Here is a 9,826-nt window from a genome sequence, read left to right on the forward strand (position 1 = left end):
TCGTAATTGCTTATTTAATAATTCAGTAAATTTTCCTTTGCACATGGCAGCAAAGTGGCTTGCGTGCACACTTTGCTGTGTCGCGTCGCTGCTGAAGGTAGCTCAGGAGGGGCTTGGCACGACTCGGTTAGGATAGGAGAGGATGTTGTAGATCGAGCTCCCGTTGCCATTTTTCCTGATAGATGGAGACTGCGTATTTGCAACACAAAAATGCAAACCCCCTTGACTTGCTGTTTTGATTGTGCGTCGAAACTGAAGAAATGATTGCGATAAATAGGTAGGCATGTAAAATGCGTCAGTAACTTTTCAGGTTATGGTGAACAGTAGTAGAAAGCAGGCGAAGATTAAGTCTTTCTTTGTCTTGTCTTGTAAGCTCTTTCCTTTCAAAGTGGGGTTTTTTTCTCAGCCCATGTCCTTTTCCTAGCTATAGCTTAAAATAAACACGTCGTCCTAACTGTATCTCATACCATGTCCAGTTCTGCCAATCTCTGGAAAAATCTCATTTCCACAGTAAGCAGAAGTTGCTCAGTTGCATTTTTGTTGTTTTAAGTAAAATTTGTTGTAAAACAAAACAGATATACAAAACCATAATGAAAAATGATTAGTTGCAGCTGTTTGCTGTATTATAAAAGAAGGCAACGTCAAAGGAAATCTATTGGCTAAAAAGAATTGAAAATATCTAACAGACCCCATACCCTTGTTCAGGCACAAATCTACTGAGATTAAGCATGTATGTTTAGACTCTTTTGAAAAATGCGAAGAAACTGAATATATTCAATTGGTTCGTTAGATCCCCAGGTCATAGTAAATTCCTGTTATTTACGGTGCAGCATATTGGCCCTCTCTGCATCCTATAAACTTAGTGAATACCGACGGCTGCTGGCATTTCAGAAACGATTCTTTCACTTTGTTTACAATTTTGCCTCTGCTGGCAAGCATTGGACTATCAAAGGCTTTAGTGCTGTGCGTGTGCATTTCATAATAAAATGTTATTCTATGAGGATAATAACACTTACTAGAGATCAGTAATAAAATGAGAAACAGAGCCTCTCCACCATCACTTGTTAACACTTCTAATGATTGTTTGCTTATTAACGCTAATTTGTTATATGCTTCCATTTTAGCTCTATGCTGGCTGGTCTAAGCATGAGGCACTTGTGTATAGATAATACTCATGAATAGCTGTGCTGGCCTACCGAGCTCTGCAATAAAAGTTACTGTAGCATGATCTCGTCTGCTTTTCGTTAAATGTTTTATATCGGAACCAATTTTTGACCCCTGCCTTATCAATTCACTCTGTCTGTTTGCCTGTAAACAGTAGTCACGGTACTCTTCAGAATATTTGCCGGGGATGAAGCTCTTTTACCTGGTGCACTGGTGTCCAGTAATACTCTCTGGTCATCCAGTAATACAGTAGTTTTTGAAGCGGAATCACTATTTTGTGCTGATAGGATCCCTGGAATATAGCAGAGTGGAGTCCAGTGTGTCCATTAGGTCTTGCACCTTCGTGCTTCATGAACACAACACTGTGCTTTCTATGTTCCATTCCTTATTATCACTGCAGAACATCTGTGGGCTCCAGAAGGAGATGAAGAGTCCGCTTTCCTAATGTATTGTGCAGACAAATAACATTATAGGTTTTGCTGAAGAGTGTACACAGGAATGCCATCTACCTGCCCGCTTTTCTGAAGGAAACGTGTTTGGACAACTCCACCTTCTGATTTGGATATTTCTAGGAAACCTTTATTAATATTTAACATTTTCTGTAATTTTTTCTGTGATTTTTTTGTAACAATGTCTCTTCCCTTGCTTGTCTAAGCAAAACAAGCAAGAAGTGGTTCTCAATCTTTTGTTTTTCTTAAAGCAGTCAACTGTGGGCATTCTAAAACCATAATTGATTTGCCTTTTGGTATTTTTGGAGTTAAAACAGAAAGTGTCTTGATTCCAGCCAATTGCCGAGTTCAGGAAGCCTCATTCACTCAGCGTGCAATTTTGGCAGAGTGTGGAAAGGGAATCTGAAGTATGGCAACGAAGGATACCTTTGGAGCAGTTTCCGGTTTCTGTACAGAAGTCCCATCCCAGACACGTGTCCTTACACAAATTTTGCTAAATTGCCAGAATGTGGTTGCCATCCAAAAGCTTGTCCAGCTTTGAATGTATATTGATTTCTGTTTCCTCACGTAAATCCCAAAAGTTTAAGAGAGCAGAGTATTGATTAGGCTGAAAAATCTGATGATAATCCAATATAGAAAAATAAACTGACTTAAATATTAACAAGAAGAAGAGATCCCTGGTCTGTTTCTAAGCTAGCGGAACGGGAAGGCATTGTCCATGCTGAGTAATAGACTTTTTCCTTCTATTCTTTGGATCAGGCAATGTACTCAGTCGTGTTCACGCAGCTCTCATTTCAGCCGTGCCTGGTGGTCGTTCCACCTACAGTGTCAGACCTTGACCGCTGAGCTGGACGGAAACTACACTTCATTGCAATTCTTGGCATTGGCAGTTGTCTTCACAGGGGGATCTTAGGCTGCTATCGCCATCCTTTGGAGGAGTGTCAAGAGGTAATGGAGGGTTGCAATCACTTCTCCCCTCGCATATTGAGAGGGGAACCTTGGCAAACCAGAGAGAAGAGGGGCCCTGTTATGGGAAAAGCTGCGGGTAATTGCGTGTGCCAACACCACCGCCTTCCCAGAGCATGCCGCTGCCTCGTGAAGGGAGGTGCGTACAATGCTGATAAAAGCACGGTGGTGGTGCTGGTGGTGCCGTTGCGTTGCTGCGGTGTGTTGTGTTGTAGCCATGGCACCCGGTGATAGATGAATGTGTGTGGGCTGTTGCTATGCTGAGGTGTGATTAGATATTTATTGGGAACAGCCACGCTGGTCCTGTCTAAAAGATGTCTGAGGCCTCTGCAGATCTGTTGAGAAGACTTGCTCACAAGTGTGCGACATCCGTATGTAGGTTGGTGTTTCCAGGCACTTGAAGGCTCACCGATGGCTGGCTTTGTTAGTCCAGCTCCTACAGAGAGGTTAATAGCTCCACACACCGGGAGTTTACCAGTCCTTGTGCACGAGGATGTGGTAATCCATTTTCTCAGTTGAGAAAGAAGAGGAAGAAATCTTCTCCCCATCTGTCATTCTAGAGCAATTGCTTACAGTATTACACGATTTGTTCTTTCCTGCCAGCCAGAAACATTCAGGGATATACAGTGAATGTAAGTTTAGGGAATAGGCTTGTTTCTTCTTAAGGTACCTTTCACATATCTTTAAAGCAGAGCTAAAGACTGCTGATTGAAAACCATTGCTCTAGAGAGCAGAATGGCTAAATCCAATCAAAGAGATTATCCCACAGGTATTTGTGTACCTCCCTCAAATTTATGGAAATGTCAATAGCACTGATGTATTGACTAGAAAATTTCATTTTTTCTAATTAGTGAAATTACAATGTGGGCCAGCCTCAAAGTTTTGTTGATGTAACCCTTATCCACCTTTCCTGCGATGTTACTGCTGCTTGTGCTAATCTAAATGTAAATTGTAAGCTCTGTGGGACAGGGTCTGTCCCTTGCATCTGAAACATCACTCTCCCTTCCTTTTGTGGTTTTCGGTTTTGTTTTTTTTATTATTAAAATGTTTGCGCACGATCCTCAGAGCATAATGCCTATTGCTTGCCTTACGTACTTCTTGATGATTCCTAAATTCATGTCCTTAATCAAGACCACTCGTGACCTCCCTTTTTGACCATGAATCAAGAGCATCTGCAATAAGCCAGCAGCACAGAACATATTTTAAGATCTTTACAGCGTGTCCCACCAGAGTCTCCTCATTCCCCCCATGACCAGGAAAAACGAATTGCCTGTGTGAGAGGCCTGATGATCAACAAACTAGAATTGTTTGGGGAAAAGAAAAAGAAATGGGTGGGCGGAGGGAGTTACAAGAAGCCAGAGAACACCCTGCAGTTGCTTCTCCCCATCTCGCGAATGGAGGTCCTGCTCCGGCACAGCTGTGGCGGTGGAGCCTGGGCTGGGAGAAGGCTTTTGGATGTGTAGGCTCCCAGCCATAGAGGGGTTTTTACGGGTCAAAACCAATACCTGTATGTTACTGCATGTAAATAAATCATACGCCTGTAAAATACATGCTATAGTTTGCTGCTGGGTCCTGGGGGAGTAGGGAAGTAATTTAGCACAGCTGGATGCTTGTTCGTCTTCTAAACTGTTTTTATGGTTTGAAAGAATAGCTTCCTAAATCGCCGTCTTATGAAAAAGTGGTGTGTGGTGCTGCACCAGAGTGCAAATGCACTGGTGTCACTTTAATTAAAAAATCTGCTCTCCCAGTTACCTTCCAAAACATCCCCCGTTCCCTCTACTGAAGGAATTTTTACCTAATCCGAGCGAGCAGCTGTTGTCTGCCAAATGGCCAGCCTGCGCCACTGGCCGAATCCGCTGGGGCGCGGGGCGCTCCCCCTCTCCTGGGCTGCGAACGGCTCTGTGTGAAACCTCTTCCCTCAACTTGAACTCCGGTGAGGAATCCCTGCAGCGTACGGAGACTGAACTAGTCTTTGCAGCAAAAAAATACTCGTCTACCAGGTGCCCAAAGACCGTGTAAGTGTCTAACACAACCTAAGGTGAGGACCCATTGGAGATGTTGGGATGCCAAGCGCATGGTTGCGTTGGTGCTAACCCCTGTGCTTAATGGGCCAAGTAATTTCTTTACCACCACCCTCATCGGTGGAAAAAAAACAACAGCCCAGGCTTTTGTGAGCCCAGTGAATGCTGTATGAATTATTTGAGGGGCTTTGAAGACTGGAAGTGTGGAATCAATGCTAGTTATGGAGATCCTTCATCTGAAGGCTTCGTTGCTGTGATGCACGTAAGGGAGTGACCTGCCACAGACCGGGTGCTGCAGCCCATGGGCTTCGAAACTACGGTGAACGGGCTATGAATATCTGTGCGTTCAGCTTGGCTATCTGAGGAAAAGTGTGAAACCAGTTCTGGTGTTTGATCTACATGGCTAGCAGCAACCAACCCAGCAGCTGCTCTCGGCTGAAAGGCTCACGAATGCCAGCCCAGCCCAACAAAATGTTGTTGTGTGAGCGCTGGCAGTGCCAAAGATTTGGTTTCTCCCCGATTTCTGGTCTATAAAATGCTCTGGTAGGTTCTGGCAATGGGGAGTTAGAAGAAAATGGTGTGGCCCAGGGTACATGGAGAACGTGGGCCCTTGTCAGATATATGCCCCCTTTTAAAAATGCAAATTGATAAATAAACACTGAAACAATAGGCCTCTGCTAATCCTTTTACAAAGGGCAAATTGCTAATCTGACTCCCCAGCCAGGATGGCTGCTTCGCCTTAACAATAGCTGCATTTATACCTTATGTTTTACTTGTAAACTGACATGTAGTGAGTTGGAAAGGGTTTGGGCTCACCTGCTTGGTGGGGGAGGGCGGCTAATCCTTTCATGCCCTGCACGCTCGGGGAGCAAGTCTGCCATTTGATCACGCTGAAGCAAAAAAGGCCAACGCGGCGCTGCCAAATTTTCAGCCACGTTAGACTCGGCTGTGCTCGTGCTTTAACAATGCTGCCAGTGTCTCCGGGAAGGGCAGAGAGAAAGGTCTATTCACATCTTCATGTCGCGAGCACCCGAGGGCCTCATCTTCAGAGGCACTGGGCACCCCCAAGAAGGGGTGCTGAGCTTGCCGATTTTCGGCGACTCCGGTTTTCCTCGCTTTGCAGGCATGTTGAGTCCTTGCTAGTGAATGTCGGCAGCGGAGCATGTGTGTGCCCGTCTTTAACGGCCTGCTCCTGGGTGACGAGGCCGTGGTGGAAAACCAGCAGGAATGGAGAAGGGTCCGAGCGCCCTTGTCCACCAGGTTGCCCTGACTCGGGGCGGGGAGCTTGAAGCAGAGGCCGGGTGGTGGGTTACCAGAAAGGTGGATCGGTGCCAAGGACTTGATTGATGGGTTGTGCGAGTCTTTGCCTTGCCTAGCATTCATGCAGATTTTATTAGTTTAGCAGAATTGCTTGTGGTTATATTGGGTAAGTCCTGGCTCGGAGTTTTGTCCTCAGCTGCTGCAGCTTCTCGTTCTTTCCTACCTGCTTTTTTTTTCCCCTTTTCTTTTAATTTAGTCTCCAGCATTACATCTGATACAAAGAGATGGAAATAAGATTTTTCTTGCTGTGTTTGGTCATTAAGATGTCTCCAAACCCACGAGCCTGTTTGGGAATGAAGGGAACATGGACAATGCATAGCTGTAGAACCACAAACTTAAGGCAATTTGATGGAGAAGGAGGATTGAACAGATGTATCTCAGTAGGCAACAGACCTATGAGGTACTCTCTTCCATGTAACCGGCTTTATATGAGAATAGAAGAGGAAAATCGGGATGTTTTCTATTTTTTTCATCCCCAGAGGGATTATATTTGTAATCTCCCAATGTCATGGGAGATTAACCTCAACCTGTGTGTTTCCCAGGAGAAATTGCAACTGGCGTCTGGCAAAGCAATTCGTGCAGGCTGTATTTAAGGGAGGCAGGAGCAGTCATGGGCCAAATGTACCAGAAAGACTGTGCAAAAGACTTGGAGGGTCCTGGTTAGACATTGCTGGTCTGAGGTCTTCTCCTCATTACCAGGAGTGTTAATGCAGCATCAGCTCTAAGTAAAGTCTAGCCAAGTAAAGGACGCTGTAGTTTTTGCATCTGTTAGCAGATTGAATTAAAGACTGTGGGCAAGGGGTTATTAGAACTTAAAACCTACTGACTCATAAAGACCTACAAGTTTGATTACTTTTTAAACACAGATTTTTACCTCAGATAGATAGCTCAAATTAAGAGTGCCTGTTCCTTTTGCTTCGGTTAATGAAGGCAGAGCTGGCACATATAACACCAATAGAAGAATTACGGAAAGAAGTTGTTTTATCTTCATTTCTGTCTCACAAAACTAAGAAAAACTCACACATGAAATTATTGGTCATGACTTTTATTAGAACTTTGATTCGAACTATTGAATTAGAGTTCAATGTGTGGTTAATGAACAGCAAATAAGTACCTATATTTAAGAAGGCAGTGTTATGGGATTTTAATACCTACCCCCTTGTCAATCCAGCCTCAAATGCTAAAAAATATTCAGTACTGATTCTGAGAGAAAGAATTATTAAATACACGCAGGGAAGTGACCAACAGGAAAAAAAAAAGAGCAAAACCTACTCACGACAGACTAGCAGGGTTGTTTCCTTTTGTAATGTATTTATAGGTAGAAAATACACATTTTTTTCACAACTTTATTAAGCGTTTATATTTTAATTTTTATTCTCATAATGTTTGAATTATGCTGAAATTATTATTTAACATGGGTAAGGAACTGGCTAATAAGGCAACAGCAGTGACTTATGTGGGGAAAAAGAAATAATAGACTTGAGGGACTTTTCTTGGCAGAGTTTCATAAAAATAAATCTGGTGACCAAGTTGCATTAATATTTTCACCGAGCGTCAATGTAGGACTATGCTGATGACCTGGAGTTGAGAAACATTATCGATAAAGAGTGGGATTTGGATCTCCACAAGGAGAATGAAATAATCACAGTAGCAGAAGTGACGTGAAAAGTCATGCTGCAGAAGATAAGATCTCGCAGCATTTAGGGAGAAATAATGAACATTTTGACAATGAACTGAAGCCAAAGGGGTTCAGAGGAGGTGAAAGCCGGGGTGCTGCAGTGAGTCACAGGAGTTTGAGTTGGATGCGGTATCGGTGCAACCCTTTCCAGGGAAGAGGGGAGCATTGGAGCCTGAGAGAGACCTCGCGTGAAATGCTGCTGTACGGCTCTGGGCAGCTGCCTTCATAGGAAGAATTTAGAAAAAAAAAAAGAAACAGTCCGTGCTGAAAGTAGGTGCAGCAGAGGGCTAACAGAATAACCAGGAGGCTGGAAAACCTGTCTTGTGAGAGGCTAAACCAGCTTCGCTCGCCCTCAGTAACTACAGAATGGGAAAGGTACAAAGAGTAAGGAGAACTGAAGAACAGTGAGTATAAGAAAAAATTAGCGTAAGTGAGTATAAGAAGTATACATTAGTATAAATTAGCATAGAGAGCCATGAACTGTAGATTTAAGAGTACAGGCTCTAGTTTTAAAAGGAAATTCCCACCATTTGAGCAGTGAGGTTCTGGGTGAGCCTTCCAAGATGACCACCTTAGACAACCTGATGAACGCTTGAAGTGTTTAGTACGTGGAACATCAGATTGGCAAAGGCAGCAGGCAGTGAAGCTGGCAGCAGGCGGGGCAATATTCATTGTAACACTGGCCCGTGTTTGAGGGATACTTGGAAAAGAAGGGCAGGAGCAGCCATGAGCCAAATGAACTGCGCTGGAAGGACGGAAAAGATGTGGAGGCTTTAGGTCAGATAAGAATTGTCTGAGGTTTTGTCTTCTCTGCCAGGAGAGTGATATGAGACAGCTCCGAATAAATATCGTCAGGTTTTCTAGATGGTAAGTACTCACCTGGCGGTGAAGAAGAGACACTTGTGGGAAGTGATGGAGGAAGATGGCAGATTTTATTTCTGTGTTGTTTCTGTCTTATTTTATACACACAAACACATATACAGAAATATATAGGTTTCATGAAAAGCCTTGATATGTCTGGGCAAGGAAGGTATTCCTGCTTCAATAGGGGACTTCAGTTCCCACAAACGCTGCCTTAAAATTTGCAAATTAAAGGCAAACCACCTTGCCTTTCTTGTAGCCAGCCTTGCTTGCAGTATGCAGGGGCAGGAATGAACTCTGGCGTTGATGAGAGCAACAGCCCTTGTGCGGCCTGTTGGGAGGTGTAAATCTCCGTGTGGAGTAAGGTGAGAACCAAGCACTGGCTGAGCCCATGCTGGAAGCTCTGAGACTTGCAATCTGCCCAGCTAAGTCCACCTTTGGGCTGGGAGCACAACTGTGTTGAAACCTTCGGTGAGACCCACAAGACTCTTGCTAAAAGAGCAACTGAACAAAGGTCAAACCCAGAAAGGGAGAAAAAAAAGCCCCAACAACAAGAAACTCTAAAACCTGTGGGAACAATCACGGAAGGAGAGGAAGGAAGAGTGTTTCCTGGAAAATAAAGAACTTTATTGAACTTTAAATCTAGCCCAGACACCCAGTGTCGGCCCTGTTATGTTAGAAAAGCTTAATCCAGCAAAAATGGGGAAGAAAAAGAAAAGATGTTTAAACGCTGGAGGAGTGCATGATAACAATTTACCCTTGTGGCATGCTCCTTCACACCCCAACCGTGCGGCAGGCCACCGAGGGATGCTGCGTGTAGCGATCCCGGTGACCAGGCTGCTTTGTTTCTAGGTAGAGAAGAGAGGGAAAACGGGTGCAGGGAGCTGAAGTGTCTTGCTCTGGATCATCCAGGAGAGGAGGAATGTAGCTCCGGACACGCAGCTGAAGCTGGCTGACAAAACGCAGTCCTTTGGCTGCACAGGAGAACCCCCGCTCTGCAATCCTAAGCCCACGCTGCGCGGAAGTTGAAAGCAATGGCGAGAGAATTTTAATGCCATGTTAAATGTTGATTCATGTGTGGCTGGAGCCGCCGTGACCTGGAGGGCTGGTGTTTGATCCAGCTCCCAGAGTGATAAATTGATCTGTAACTCGCGCCGGTTCCCGTGCGTGGCAAAAGCCATCTGATAGAGACCAGCGGTGAAGGGTGTGACTGGGAGCCAGGAGCCACGTCCTCCTGGGTGGGTGTGCGGTGGCAGCCTGAGTCACTAATTGCCTTTGGGAATAGCACAGGAATGTTATCAGCACCTCCCCTGCCCGAATTGTTCCCCCCAGCAGACCCCAGGAGCATCGCTGGCCGCTAACCGCCC

This window comes from Larus michahellis, chromosome 2 (genome assembly GCF_964199755.1).
Source record: "Larus michahellis chromosome 2, bLarMic1.1, whole genome shotgun sequence".
Classification (NCBI taxonomy): Eukaryota; Metazoa; Chordata; class Aves; order Charadriiformes; family Laridae; genus Larus; species Larus michahellis.